The sequence below is a fragment of the Piliocolobus tephrosceles genome, chromosome 1 (genome assembly GCF_002776525.5).
Source record: "Piliocolobus tephrosceles isolate RC106 chromosome 1, ASM277652v3, whole genome shotgun sequence".
In the NCBI taxonomy this organism is placed as follows: domain Eukaryota; kingdom Metazoa; phylum Chordata; class Mammalia; order Primates; family Cercopithecidae; genus Piliocolobus; species Piliocolobus tephrosceles.
Window position 1 is genome coordinate 66,535,817 of NC_045434.1, and position 15,250 is coordinate 66,551,066.

At 42.6% G+C, this 15,250-nt stretch overlaps 1 protein-coding gene and 1 pseudogene across 1 annotated transcript in view; one reads left to right on the top strand and one right to left on the bottom strand.

The window, feature by feature from the left end:
- The window catches only part of LAMB3 (laminin subunit beta 3), a 160,809-nt gene that overhangs the window by 133,746 nt on the left and 11,813 nt on the right, over positions 1-15,250 (bottom strand). The window lies entirely within an intron of this gene.
- LOC111531083 lies at positions 1,688-3,988 on the top strand (annotated as a pseudogene).

Genomic DNA, 15,250 nt, shown 5'->3' on the forward strand with positions numbered 1-15,250 from the left:
CTGCCTTCCTGCTTCTTTTTTCTATTTAATACTTATTATTATCTATATTGTTGGTCATTTGTCTTGTTTATTATCTACCCTTGTCCCAGTTACTATGGTGACATAACAAATCATCCCAAAACTCAGTGGGTTAAAACATAAAACAACATTCGCTTCGCTCACAAATCTGTAATCTGAGCAGGCTCAGCAGGGATAGTTAATTTCTGCTCCACTCAGTAAGACTGGGTGGCTTAAAGATCAGGAACGAGAATCACCTAAAAGCGTGATTGTGCCTGCCCTGGGAAGACATGAACAGCTGGACTGTGCAACAGGTAGGGCACCTTAGGTGCCTGGCTCCTTGGGCACCTGGAGCCGAGCAGGGAGGGCACAGTGGGTGTCTCTCTCACCTTTGTGTGGTCTCTCCACATGGTCACTTGGAATGGCAGCTTCAGGGTTGCCAGACTACTTGGAGGACTTGAGATCTCCAAAGGCAAGTGTTCCAAGAGAAAGAGCCAGGCAGAAGCTATATTGCCTTTTAGGACTGACCATACACTTTTGGTTGCAGCAGTTCTGAAGATGCACCTCTTTTCAAGGAAAGGGAATACAGACCCCACCTGTTGATGGAGGAGTGTCACTGTCACATGGTAAGAAGAGCATGTGGGATGGATGGGCTAAAAATTGCTGCAGCCATCTTCAGAAAGCACCATCTGCCTCACTCCCCTTGCTAGAATGTTGGTTTCATGAGGACAGGAGTTTTTTCTGTTTAGTTTAGTGTGCCCCCAGCACCTAGAGGAGCACCTGGCACATATGTGCGGGCCAGAGAAGATCATGAGGTATCTAGATACAAGTGATAAACTGTTTTGCCAGATCCAGAATCAGGAGCTTTTGAGAGTAACATAAACACAGCGAGAAGGCAGGTTTGCAGGAGTCAAGGCCCTGCAGATTGTCAAAAGGACAGGAGTGGGAGGGCTGAATAGGAGGTGAGGAGATGAGTGCAGAGACAGAAACACGGTCAGGTGACAAATTGATAGCTAAAGTCAAGTTAAAAATTAGTTTTTGCCTTTAATCTGAACATGTAAGCATTCTCCTTAGGCCCAAAGTTATTGTAAGGTTTCAGCCTGTGTTCAGGATAAAGCAGCCTTTCTGATTCTGCTGATTTTGGGCTTACTCACCCCTCCATAGCATTATGGGAGCAGAAGATATGAAAACTAATAGCCAGTATCTAGGAGTTAATATTAAACTAAACCTTTGGTCTCTTCCAGGGCTGTGCTGAGAAATGTTTAACAACTAACTCTCCAGAAAAAGAAGAAACAAAGCCTTAATTTGCTGATTGGTAGCATTTGCCTGTATCTATGATGTAAAGACTCTCACTGTAGCCAACATCGAGTCACCAACAGGACATCACTGCATGTGGACTGGGAAGAGATGGGCACCCCCGGCTCTCTCAAGCCTGTGTACTGGCTCCAGCACATCATCATGACTTTCACTTTCCACATTCCTGACAGAATTCGTTATTCTCAAGGAGACAGTTCACTCTCTCCTCCTCCAGGACTTGAAATCAAACACTGATAACACGAGTCAAATCGGCATTTTTTTTTTTTTTTCTGTCAGTGAGTGTGGCCAAGCTGACTAGCAGTGACAAGACATCTACATTCTATAATACCATTGCCAGGGAAGGAGAGGCAGCAAGGGCTCCTGAAGACATGGGATGCTCACACTCTTCCATTCTAAGGGCGTCAGCATCCTGCATGAAGTCAACAGCCTCGACCGAAGTGTCAGGGAGCCCTGTAGTCATGACTTTCAAGTTTGTTAGCACTGCATTCCCCTGGGAGCAACAGAAAATCCAACTATCTGACAGTGGCTGGCTGAATCAAGCAGAGAATTCTTTTCCTCTCCTAACAAAAAGTCTGGGTGGAGCCGACTAGGGCCTTTGGGGATCTGGGCTCCTTCTGTCTTTTCACTCAGCTCTCCATCCTCCTCCTTGATGCTGGGTATTCACAAGACAGTGGTCCCACCCTCAGGATCGCTCAGTGTTTCCAGCAAGAGAAGGAGGAAGGTGAAGGGTACAGGATGCACACCAGCTGACTCTGACCCCTGATAATGAGCACACTGGGAAGTCCCATCCAAAGACTTCAGCTTACATCTCACGGCCCACAGCCATGGCGTGTGGCCACTGTTCCTTTCAGGGGAGGCTGAGAAATGGAGCTTTCAACTGGACACATTGCCACGCCAAACAAAACTGTGGTTCTATTCAGCAACCAATAGTGTTTGTCATAAATATAAATCACCAGAGAAGCAGGGAGATACAGTCAGAGTAGAAGGACACAGGTCCTAAGACGTCAGCCTCCTAACCATGCTGACAGCATCCACTCACATTGACCATTTGCAAGGTCCTACTTGGGCACCGCAGCTCTACCCATGCTGGAGGAAATCCCAGGCTTCCCACATCTGTAAATTTCCCTTTGAGAAATTGTGATTCCCTCTCTTCAGTAAAGAATGTCATGAAAAGGCCTAGATATCAGTAGGAGGGAGCCCTGAGGAGGAGATCTCAGAGGAGGAGTACACATTGGCACAGGGGACAGACATCCAGGCTGCTCTTCCAGAGATCTCCTTCTCAAGGACAGTTAAGTCCCTCCTCACCAACAAGTCCCTCTCCAGAGCTTCTGTGCTACTATTCTCCACACTGACAGAACCCTGCTCCTTGGTTGGACCACTCCAGGCCAGCATGTGAAAAGCAACCCAGAGTACAGTCCATGGCAAACTTCAAAGGATGGCTGGATCGAAGACTCTCTAGAGCAGGGTTCTCCGAAGCTTTTGTTCGCATACTTCATTAGTAAAACATGATTACACTTGGGAAACTCAAAAGATCCCCAAGTTGGAAAAAAAATGATTAAGCATGTGTGCTTCTAATAGACAGATGGTTACTATTTAGTTAATCTATGCATATAATTTTTGCTAGCATAAAACATATACAAAAATTGAAATCTTAAAAGGACAAACTAAAAATAAATAGAGAGATGCAGCTGGCAAAGGCATAGTGTGGGCACATACAACTGTCCCACGTGAGGCTCATGGTAGATGAGGCCCTAGTAGATGAGCCATGGGCCCAGGTAGATGAGGAGCCTGGCTAGCCAGGCCATGCTGCTGGAGGTGCAGGGCGCACCCATTCATGGTGCTAGGGCTGGCATGCCAAGTGCACTACAGTTGTCCACCAAGTGCTTCCTGGTGTCCCTGATGTGGCCATGGGGCTATTCACCTTCCCCTTTCCCATCATTATCAGCCTAGGTTCTGCACTGACTTCCACAGCCACCTCTTCCTTGCCTGCTTCATGCCTGTGCTCACACAGAGCTCCATCTTCAGCCTCCTGTCCATGGCCATCAACAGGTACCTGGCCAGCCACAGTTGGCTCAGGCATAAAAGTTTAGTCACTGGGACCCAAACAAGAGGGGTTACTGCTGTCCTCTGGGTCCTTGCCTTTGGCATTGGACTGACCTCATTCCTGGAGTGGAACAGTAAAGATACTACGTCCAACAACTGCAAGGAGCCCTGGGATGGAACCATGAATGAAAGCTGCTGCCTTGTGAAGTGTGTCTTTTAGAATGCAGTACCCATGAGTTACATGGTATATTTCAGTTTTTTTTTGGGGGGGGGGTAAGTCCTGCCCCCACTGCTCATAATGTGGATGATCTCCATCAAGTTCTTCACAGTGACCTGCAGGCAGCTTTAGTACATGGAGCTGATGGACCACTCAAGGACCACCCTCCAGCGGGAGATCCACACAGCCAAGTTGCTGGCTGTGATGGTGGGGATGTTTGCTCTGTGCTCATTACCAGTGTGCACCATGGACTGTGTCACTCTTTTTCAGCTAGCTCAGGCTAAAGATAAGCCCAAGTGGGCAAGGAAGATGACCATTCTCCTGTCATATGAAAATTTGGTTGTCAATCCCATTGTCTATGACCACCGGAACAGAGACTCCTGCTATACTTTTCATAAAATTATTTACAGATAATGTTCACTGCTGGACTGATCTCAAGAACAGGAATGGGAAGGTCAGAGCATAGCCTGTTCTCAGTGTGGCCTGTGAACCAGGCTCTGGCCTCTTCGAGGAGAAGACATAAATACATAATAAACAATGGGACAGGACATGACCGGCTTATTCTCATTGTGAAAGGTAGCTATACCTCCCGAGCACATGGGCTACCTCTTTTGAGCACTCCCCTGGAGCTACCATATATCTAGCTAATATATACCTGTTATTAGTAGGCTCCAAGGGTTGACAAATATATTTATGGTTCTATTTGACTGCTCTTACTGTGTTGATGATGTTGACAGCTTGAATGGATTCTAAAAGCATGTTTTGTTTTAGAGTCTGCCTCCTTTATGGTAGAAAATGACAAACTATTTTACTGTGAAACACTGTGAACTATTATAATGCAAATATGTTTTAAATTAGAGGCAATGAAACAATAAAAGTTGCCTGTACTAAAAATGTATATTTGTTCCTAAGAAGGCAGCCAGGAAAATTAAAAGTATAATTCTTCAATCAAGAAACTGCCATATTAATTTGAGGAAATGATAGTCTCCTAAGTTCTTAAGTAGAATTGTCATCACATAATAATTTTAAGCTCCGTTCTTTTCCATACACAGAAAACTACCCGAGGGGAAGAAACTGGAAGAATGAGATCCCTCTTCTACCAAATTCCCCTTTCTAGAGCTAGGGAGTGAATTTCGCTTCTCTCCAGAGTTCAAGTTTGGCGAAGTTCTTAGAACCTAAAACATGAACATTTCACTAAGTAAAATTATATAACTATGTGTGCGTATTAGGTGAAATAAAAATAAAACATTTTAAAAATTAAAGTAAATAGAAATTCCAATATTCTGCCCATCCTAGTAGTTCTCCTGCACGTCCCCCGTTGGAGGCTATGGCTCTAAAGTTGTATTAGAGAAAGAAGTCAGCATATGTTATGCTTTTAACTAGTCCTTTGGGACGTGAGTTATGGGACAAATGTTCCCTTGGCTTAGGGCGAGCTCCAATAAGTCAGATACAGAAAGAAAAATATTGCATTATCTCACTTAAAAAAAAAAGAAAAATTTGAATATATAGAAACAGAGAGTAGAAAGGTGGTTGGGGTAGAGGGATGATGGGGAGATAGAGGTCAAAGGGCACAAAGTTTCAGTTATGTAAAATAAATAAACCTAGAGATCTAATGTACAATATAGGGGCAGCAAAACTCCACTTCTATTCTCAGAGGATCCTGGCTGAGCCCAAGAATTAAGCTGACATAAGACAGATTAACAGAAGACAAGCAAACAAATTTATTTAATAGAAATTTTACATGGCACAGGAGAACCTCATAAGGAAATAAAGACCCGAAGAAGCAGTTCGAGTCAGTTACAAATTCAGTATACTGAATTTGACAAAGAATAGCACACTGAAAAATGTGATAGGGCAAGTGGCTTGGGCTAGGGTATTTAATTGGGTAGAGATGCAACAGGAAGATAAGGATTAGTTTAACAAGGTTTGTTTGTACAAATTTCTCTTGGCTTCAGCTTCTCATCCTTGATGATAAGACTGTTCCTTTTTTATCCTACTACAGAGAGGATGTCTTTCCCATGAGAATGTCATTTGCTTTTAAGAAACGGCTCAAAGGTCAGAGTGATCATCTTACACTTGCTGGTTTTTAAGTGTCCTTAACTTAAATAGTCAATATGCCAGAATGGCGTACCTTTAACCCCTGAAACATCACAAGGACTATAGTTAATAGTATTGCATCATATACTGGAAATAACAGAGTAGATTTTACATACTTTTACCACAATAAAAAGGTGACTATGAGATGATGAATACGTTAACTTGCTTGACTGTAGCAATTATTTCACTATGTAAATGTACAGTCATGCATGACTTAACAACAGGAATAAGACCTGAGAAATGCATCACAGTTGATTCTATCATTGTTCTAACATCATAGAGTGTACTTACACATACCTAACTGATAGAACCTACCACACACCTAGGCTGTATGGTGCACCTACAGCTCCTCTGCTACAAACCTGTGCAACATGTTACCATACTGAATACTGCAGGCAATTGTAACACAGCGGTAAATATTTGTGTATCTAAACATATCTAAGCATAGAAAAGGTATAGTAAAAATACAATATTATAATCTTATAGGACCACCATTGTATATACAGTCCCTCATTGACCAAAACATCATGATGCTATGCATGACTGTGTATCAAAAAATCAATTTTTAAAAGATGGAAAGTACCAGATGAACTTTCCAACTCACTGGCTGAGTTGGGTAGGCTTTCTGGGAAGGATGATAGGAAACAGAAGCCCTAGGAGAGGACCATTGGTACACCACATAACCTGGAATCAGAGGGTGGAAACTGGGGACTGGCCCAAAAGACCCTTAACAATGAGGGGCTAAGGCCCATGAGACAAAAGAAATGGCAGAGCGTTCGAGCATCTCTCTGCTGAGCGACTGGCTGCCCGGGGACCGCTGGGGTGGTGTGCGTCGGGGCTCCCTCACGCTGTCCTTGAACAGTAGTACTGTGGACCCCAAAAGAGCAAGGCTGTCCTAAGGAAAGACTTTGCCTCTTTGCCGGCCTCCCTTCGGGCCGTCAGGGTGGCAGCGCCACCCCGTGGCCGAATGTGGTGGTGTACCACGCTTCACACAATCTCCTTCCCAAGTGGGTAGCAGGTTCTACCCGAGGGCAGCCACCACCTGTACACCAGCGTGCCTACCAGTGAGTCATCGCTTAGGGCCCTGAACTGACCTGGGGGGGGCTGGACTCCGGCATCCGGTAACTCCGCCCGGCTGCTGGGGACTTACGTTTGACATTGAGCCCTGGGGAACTAGACCTGTTCAATAGCGACAGCTAGTGGTCACCCTAAAAATAAGGTGCTCTGAGCCTCGCGGGGAAAGCACTGTCAAGATACGGGAAAACAGGACAGATTCTTGGCCTTTAGTGGAAGCTGGCACATTTCCAAAGCCACTCTTTGGTAAAATGGCCTGTCGAAAACCCAAACGCTTTAAAGTGATGTACCAGGACCTTGGCTGCCTCTCCAGCCACATCTCGGGCCACCTGCCTTGCTTTTGATTCCCCAAGGACAAAGAACTGCCAGTCCTCTGAAGCACCCTGATGATCCCACTGTGTGTCGGCCATGCCATCTCCTCTGCCCTGAGCGCTCTTCACTCTCCCCATTGCCTGGTTAACTCCTGTGCCTCCTTTAAGGTTAAGTCCAACCATTACCTCCTCCAGGAAAACTTCCTTCCCTTCCGCCCAGCCTACCTCTCAAGGCTGGGGTAAGTGAGCTCCCACCCCATCCTGTGCCTTTACAGTTTTCTGTATTTGTTTATCACTTGAGTTTATCACATGATTTAAATTTACCTGAAAATTGTCTTGTGCATCTGTAACTAAGAAAATACTGACTATGTTTTACTCCTTGTTGCATCTCTAGTACTGAGCGCAATTTTAGGCATTTAGAAGGTATTTAATATTTAAGAAATAAAGAACTCATAGACCCTCATACTGGGAAAGGCTTTAGAAGAAATGGAGAGCCACAGGGGCAAAACAACCTTGCATTTCTTTTTTTTTTCTTTTCTTTCTTTCTTTTTTTTTTTTTTTTTTTTGAGATGGAGTTTCACTCTGTCACCCAGGCTGGAGTGCAGTGGCACGATCTCAGCTCACTGCAAGCTCCACCTCCTGGGTTCACGCCATTCTCCTGCCTCAGCCTCCCGAGTAGCTGGGACTACAGGCACCTGCCACTATGCCCAGCTACTTTTTTGTATTTTTAGTAGAGATGGGGTTTCACCACGTTAGCCAGGATGGTCTCGATCTCCTGACCTCGTGCTCCGCCCGCCTCAGCCTCCCAAAGTGCTGAGATTACAGGTGCGAGCCACCGCACCCGGCCGCAGCCTTGCATTTCAACAGAGAGGTGAAGATGGATCTAAAAGTCATCTCACTGGATTCCAGCCATTGCGTTGCCCCACACTCCGCTGTTTTTGCCCCCTGCTGACTCCCAATGTACTGAGCTCTCAAGCTGGTGAGAGAGCCTCCCAGCTCTACTGACCCTGCCATCTCCACAATGCCCTAAAGCCCAGCTTGATTCCCTCCCACCCACTTCCTGGAAATCTTTGCTGTCAGAACTAACCTACTTCTTCACTAAAATTCTCCAGCAAACTCACTCCAAGGTTTTATCCTAAAGAAAGTATTTTAAAAGAAGAAAAACAAATAAATGCATGCATGAAGATGCCCATCGGCAGCATTATCTGTAAAAGCTAAAAATTAGAAATGACAAAAATCTCCATATAATTAAATAAAATTAAATTCCTCCATGTAATTTCCACATGAATAAAATTCCTAATTATATCATGCAAACTAAAAAGAGTTTCACCGCAACATTGGAATGGTTTTATTTTTATTTTATTGTATTACCAAATATTTCCATAGTATTTACTATATTTAGGAACTATTCTACTGAATATTAACTAATTTAAATCCTCAAAAGAGCCTTGTGAGACAGGTGCTATTATGATTCCCATTATTACATCAGAACACATTTGTTTTGGTCTAACTTAGAATTTAAATGACCTGGGATAGAATAGAATTTAAGTGACACACAGTGAGAAACAATACGAGCCACTTCAAATGTTTTTCTTCCACAGAGAACAATGTAAGACACATTCTTTAAAAAACTTGGTTAAATGAGTTTTAAAACTTACAAGATTAGATAGACAAAATGCATCGACTCACTGAAACTACTCCTCCATTTTCACACAGCTACAGATCTGTGAGTCCATTTTGTCATAACCATTAATAAATCACAGGACAGAAGCTCCAAATTGCAGGCGTTGCTAATAGTGATAGCTCACATGTCTTAGTGCTTTACAAGTGTTATATCTCATAATCCTATAACAATTCTGTCAAGTAGATATTATCAGTTATAGCGATTTTACAGAGGAGGGAACCGAGATACAAAGACCTCAAACATAGTGTTCATGCATTTCTAAGCTCAAACAGATAGTAAGGGACAAAGCCAGGCTTCACACCCAGGCAGTCTGACTTCTGGTGCCCCTGCCCATCTAGCACCAGGCTGTCACTCAAGACAGCTTCAGAGTGAGCAATAGTCTTGAAGTATAGATGACAGATGTGATCGATAAAGTAATCTTGTTACAAAGTTAAACATAATCACAGCTCTGAATTATTACAATTATAGAAAATTATTATAACATATTAATCTTTATTATGTGTATTAAGTTGTATTTGCATTGTATTTGTCGGTGGCTAATAATTATCCTGAGCAATGCTGGGTCACATGGCTACTGTTTAATATAAGGATATTACTAAACACATTGTGGTACACTAATATTATGAAAGACTATGACGATGTGAAAAGCTTAAAAATGGAAAAAATGTAAAAACAAAAAATATTTATAATATAGTATCAAGTGAAAAACATATAATTCATATAATCACATATTACAAAAATGTAGGTTTCACTATGCTTAAAATATTATTAAAAAGAAATGCATATGATCAAAAACCAGAAGGTAGTGTGAAAAATATGAAACTAATTTGTCTTTGGGTAGCAGGGTTAGGAAGATTATTTTTCTATTTTAAAAATCTTTTAGTTATATTATATTAAAATTTGTATAAACCTGAAAGAAAAATGAAAGAAAATCCGAATGCTTTCCAACTCATTTCTCTGTCCATCTGCCTTTAGTTTTCTAAGCAAGCCCTAAAGTTGCTCTCTGCAGGTGGGGGTGAGGGCGTGTGCAGGGAGTGCTGACAGCAATCTAATATGTGAGCACTTTTGGTGAGATCAGTTTGGTTCAGTGTTACAGCATCAAGTTAATATTCTTTGTTATGGATGATAAATCATACTGAGTATAAAACAGATTCTAAAGGTTTGTGTAGAAATGTATAAAATGTATAGAAAAGTCTCTGGAAGATATCTCAGTTTGGAATGTGAAGGCATTTGTGAAATAATTAGGATAGTTTCATCGAGGCTGTGCCAAGAGATGACAATTTAACTAGGAAGGAAAATTGTCAGTTTCAAAAAGAGGATCACACTATTAAATGACCTAATTTTGTTAGACATCCCCAATATCGGAGTATTAATGAGTACAGCAACTGGTGTTGAGGCTCTCAGAAATCTTAGCTAAAGACAGTGATCATGGCTCTGACTGCCTAGGCTATGTGAAAAAAACATGACATACAAAAAGTAAGAAGAAGCATATTTTAATCAACAGAAACCTCATATTTTTTATTTTTATTGAATGATAGCTTTTGGAAACTCAGTAATTTACATAAGAATATCTTTTCAATAAAGAATGTGGGCCAGTCACAGTGGCTCACACCTGTAATCCCAGCACTTTGGGAAGCTAAGGCAAGTGGATCACTTGAGATCAGGAGTTTGAGACCAGCCTGGCCAACATGGCAAAACCCCGTCTCTACTTTAAAAAATACAAAAATTAGCCAGCATGGTGGCGTGTGCCTGTAATCCCAGCTACTCAGGAGGCTGAGGTGGGAAAATCACTTGAACCTGGGAGGCGGAGGTTGCAGTGAGCCAAGATCGTGCCACTGCACTCCAGCTTGGGCAACAGAGCAAGACTTCATCTCAAAAGAGAATGCGATTTTTTAGTCACGAACTAGGAGTCCCATTTATTGGAAAACTCACACATACACTGGGGAGAGGAGGTTGTTGCTTCGGCTGAGCTCTAAAAAGCAATAATTTTTCATTTAGAAAAGAGCATTGTATGAGCAGAAGACAAGTCATTATGATATTGAACTCAGGAACAGCCTATTTCATATTCTGGCAGGACTCAAGGGGACAGAACCTGAAATGAAGGATAAAGGAGAGGAATGAAAGCTCCCTGAAGATTAACTTGTGGTTTGTCCTTTCCATCCAAATGGAGATGAGTGCCTGGGAGGCCCCCCTTTTTCTGTTCTACATTACTCTCTCCTTTCCTGTTCCCTAATATACATACACTCCTACCTCTATACCTACCCCACCTTCACCCCTAAGCCTGAGGCTGCAGCCTGTCAAGGCTCTTCAATGTCACAGCCAGTGAGACCACCTTTCTTATGAGCCCACAACAAAAAGTAACTCATCCCTTGCTCAGCGCTGGACCCACAAGAATGGATCAACAGTTATTTGTACCTTATGGTTAGGCTTTTCAGACTCTTAGAATCTAAAAAACAGATAAATCTCTTGCTAATATTGAACGTCTCTTACAGCATAAATTTGAGCTTTCATTACGTGAAAAGGCTCTCCACCAACAATGACGATACAAAGCAAGCAAAGGTAAGAGGAGGACTTAGAACTCTGTCCTGCCACAAACGTACAGTCAGAACTCTACGACAGAGCAGCAACCTTGCAAACATAGGAGTCAAGGAAATACTTATCTTTCTCCTGGTGAGTTTAGACTGTATCATCTCTGAGAATGAATATTTGTCCTTGGGATGTTTGTGTGGACATGAGTAAACATTTACCAGCTAGACACTTGGGAGACTAAGGAGGAGAGTCTGCAAGTCACCTGATAAGGAGAACTTGAACTTGAATGGGAACAGACTCAAGTATGCCTACCCTGAGCTGCTCTGCAAAACTTGGAGTGCCAAGGCCACTGTGGACTATCCTAGTAAGAGTGTCTGTGGCATTATTCTAGAATGAATAACTTAGACTTGAGGAATGCGGTGCTGAAGAAACATTGTCAGGAGTGTAGGAAAGGATTCTAAGGCAAGAACAACTCTTATGAGTGAGGTTAACATTTCCCAGAAGATAGGAGGAGTCACCCAGTAGAGTGGAAAGAGGAGTGGGATTAGAACTGGTAACACCCATGAGGGGACGCCCATAAAGTGTTTAACTTCGTGGTGGCTCACGCCTGTAATCCCAGTACTTTGGGGGGCCGAGGCAGGTGGATCACTTAAGGTCAGGAGTTCAAGACCAATCAGGCCAATGAAAACATTGCAAAACCCGGTCTCTACTAAAAATACAAAAACTGAGCCAGACATGGTGGCACATGCCTGTAATCCCAGCTATTCAGGAGGCTGAGACACCAGGGAGGCAGAGGTTGCAGTGAGCTGAGATCACGCCACTGCACTCCAGCTTGGGCAACAGAGTGAGACTCCATCTCAAGAAAAAAAAAATTTAAAAATTCCTTAGTGCTGTCTCTTGGAGTATGGGAGAAGTCATATTAGCATGTAGTTTGGTTATTACCCCAACTGTATAATAAAATCTGGTAATCTTACACATGCCTGTGTGGTCTCGTGAAGCAACCAGGCTATAAAGGAAAGGGTAGCTTACCCCATACTCATCGCCTCATGCGGGCCTACCCAGGGCCCAGCATCTATCAAGGAAACTGTTTCAGAATATGACCATCAAAAAAGGGAGCCGTTGTTCCCATTGAACCTGGAAATGATGAGGAGAAGCACAGGATACTGGCCACTAAAAGCTAGCTGCCCAGCTCAAGAGCAGCCTGAATTAAAACCTCCATTGGAGGCCAGCTGATGATCACACTACAAATCTCTACTTGAGCCTAATTTGGTAAATTCGTTTTCTTAAGTCCATTTTATCTAGATTTTAAAAATCATTCGAATAGTTACACAAATGACTCTCTACAATTATTTTAATTTCCACTGTATTGTGGCTACTTTCCATGTATCATTCCTAAACTTTTATAATGCCTTTTCTCTTTTCTAAATTGATTTGGCTTATTGATAGTTTATTTTATTGATTTGTTTTCTATTTGTATGTCTACCCTTCCTCCGCCTGCCAGATGCACACACAAAAACTGATTTTTTTTTATCAATTTTAAACAGGATTCTAACTTATTATATATTCTCCTTTTATCATTTCAAAATTCTCACCTCCTTTTTTTCTGATCATTTTTTAGCAATTCGTTTGAAAATAAATGAATAGGAAATTTATTTTTAATCTTCTTCATTTAAGTAATGAAAATGTTTAAAGCTAGGGATTTTCCTTGAGTTCTGCTTGGCCATACCTCACAGATTTTGCTCATAATGTTGCCACTATCACCGTTTTCAATCCATTCTTAATTGCAGATTTGAAATTCCCTCTATATTTCAAAGTAAATGGGAAGAATTTTTTTCCAAGAAGTTAAAATATTTCTTTCTTCCATCTTTTGTTATTTATTTCAATTGTATGGTACTATGGTCAGAAAATTCTGCCATAATAGATCAACTTTTCAAAAGATGTAGTGAGGCTTGCTTTTTTGATCAATGTTGTCAATTTTTTAAATATTTCATTGGCATTTGAAAATAAGGTATATTTTCTATTCTCAAAGTTGTGTGTGTGTGTGTGTGTGTGTGTGTGTGTGTGTGTGTGTGTGTTTCGATATAGATAGGTATGACAACCTTATTAATTGTTTTGTTCTCAGAACACAATGTTAAGAGCTCAAGCCTGCTGTCAAGCAAACCTGGGTCCAACACTTTCCGTAGCATATCATTGACTGCTCTAAATCCCAGTTATCATGGGGGTAGTATCCCAATGACTGCAGAGCTTTGTACACATTTCCTTCTGGTGTTTAATGGAGTCCAAATAGTAGGTCTCTATAGAGATTCCTATTAAAATCTCCTGTCTTCCTTTACGCTCTAATCCCCTGAACTCCCAGAATCTTCTCACTCTTCTATGCCAATAAAAATTCTCTGGCCAGTCGCTGTGGCTCATGCCTGTAATCCCAGGACTTTGGGAGGCCAAGGCAGGTTGATCACTTCAGGTCAGGAGTTTGAGACCAGTCTAGCATGGTGAAACCCCATCTCTACTAAAAAAAATTTTTCGGGCATGGTAGCATGTGCCTGTAATCCCAGCTACTCGGGAGGCTGAGGCAGGAGAATTGCTTGAACCTGGGAGGCGGAGGTTGCAGTGAGCTGAGTTCATGCAATTGCACTACAGCGTAGGCAACAAGAGCGAAACTCTGTCTCACTCTGTCACCCAGGCTGGAGTGCAGTGGTACATTCTTGGCTCATTGCAACCTCTGCCTCCTGGGTTCAAGCGATTCACGTGCATCAGCCTCCCGAGTAGCTGGGTTTACAGGCACATGCCACCACACCCGGCTAATTTTTTATATTTTTGGTAGCAATGGGGTTTCACCATGTTGGCCAGGCTAGTCTTGAACTCCTGACCTCAAGTGATCCACCCACCTGGGCCTCCCAAAGTGCTGGGATTACAGGCGTGAGCCACTGTGCCCAGCCAAAATTCTCTTATTCTGACATCTTGGACTCCCCAAACCCTGTCCTCTACTCATTCCCATCTCTATGTGTCAAGCTCCAGACATTGGGCCTTGAGCTGTTGTCTCTCATCCTGAGTAAGTGCCACTTATCTTCAGCCCTACTGCTTGAGAATCCGTTCTCTGCTTTTCCCTGCTGATTGCTTGTCCTTTTTCTCCTCAAAGAACAGAGGAAGAAGCAGTAGCAGAGAAAATGGTAACAAACTCTCCACATGTTAATAAATGTGATCACAGCTATGTTTAAGTCTCATTACCTGCCTCACGTGTGTCAAAACTTAGAATTCCAAAGAGCCACGTACATCATCCAACCACCACAGTGAGTAGCATCCAGACAAGGTGAATTTTACAAGGTTACAAAGCTGCTGGGTTAACTTGTCCCAATCCAGTTTCCCCTCCACTATTTTAGCTTGAACTTCTTGGGAATTTCCTGACTGCATCATTTGTGATGGCTTCATCTTAATGCACACAAATTAGTTCTCTTTAGTTTTTCCCTAAATTTCCTAGTCTGGTTGACTGGATAAAAAATGTGTAGAAGATTCTGCCTTCTATTCCTTCCTTCATCCCCCAGCTACCCACCTTTCTACCCCCTCCTCATTGCTCTAGAAAGGAGCAAATGCAGAATTGGCCTCATATCAGAATCTGAGAAAGACACCAGCTACTTCAGAAAAGCAGAAACTCTTTACAACACCAGGATTGGGAAGAGGTAGCTAAAGAAAAAGGAAAATCTTTGCACAAAGAACTACCTGATACACATGAAAGCCTACACTGAGAACATCTCATCTAGGTCTTACCATCAAAAAGGATTTTTTTTTCCCTTCATAGAAACCACAAAGGTCTGAATCTGACCTAGAGGACTATCCTTGTCTAATCGTGGAAAGGAATCTTGACTTGAAACTGTCCAAGAGTTTCGACCAATCCAGTAGCAAGAGAAAGGGTGGCCAGGGTGCCTACTGATGGGAGGAGCTCCTGAGCCCAGCCCTGGAGGCCTCAGAGCTCAGAGGCCCACTCAG